The sequence below is a fragment of the Belonocnema kinseyi genome, chromosome 8 (assembly GCF_010883055.1).
Source record: "Belonocnema kinseyi isolate 2016_QV_RU_SX_M_011 chromosome 8, B_treatae_v1, whole genome shotgun sequence".
Lineage (NCBI taxonomy): Eukaryota > Metazoa > Arthropoda > Insecta > Hymenoptera > Cynipidae > Belonocnema > Belonocnema kinseyi.
The window spans coordinates 137,142,086-137,142,852 of NC_046664.1; positions in this window are offsets into that span (position 1 = coordinate 137,142,086).

Sequence of the window (767 nt, forward strand, 5' to 3'; positions counted from 1 at the left end):
GAAGTGTTAGGGCGGAGTAGGTAACAAGGATCGGGGGTTAAGGAAATTGGATTGTAGGGGTTTAAGCTCAATGATACGCACGTAACCGGGTTTGGGGGTAGGTCTGGTCTCTGGTTCTGAGAATTGTTGGCCTGTGTAATCAATCCAAGGTATCGATAGGTCGCGCTGGTAGAATGCTGCATCGTTGCAGACATATCTATCGATGAGCAGATTCTCCCGCCTGTAATTCTTCGGGTCAGCTAAGTTGCCTATTTTCGGCAGGAGTATTGGGCGCCATTCCATCAACCACTCCGAAATCGGCTTTTCCGACTTTAAATATGAGGTGAAAATACGGGCCAAATGCTGATCGGTTGAAGGAAACTTCTTCCACCAGAAGGTTTTAATACAATCTGGTCCCAGTGCGAGTAGTTCTTCATCCCTCTTATTACTTTTTTCACCTCCTCGGTAGTGATGGGTAGGCATTCTTGATCAGGTATTATAAGGGTATCACACAGCTCCTTGAAGCTATTCATACTTTCTGAGTCTTCGTCCAGTCTATGCTGCACGTCTTAGACTTTTCTCCAAAATACGTCGATCTCTTCAGGTTTGTGCGGGTGGTCGATAGTAACTAGAGGGTCTTGGAAGAGTCGAGATAGGTCAGAGAGAAACTGCTGATTTTCCCTGGCCCACCTCTCCCTCCGCTCTAGACTTCTCTTAGCGTCAGATAGTATCCGTATTCTCTCAACAACATTCTGCCTGATGGTCATCAGCTTTGACTTGTTAAGTGT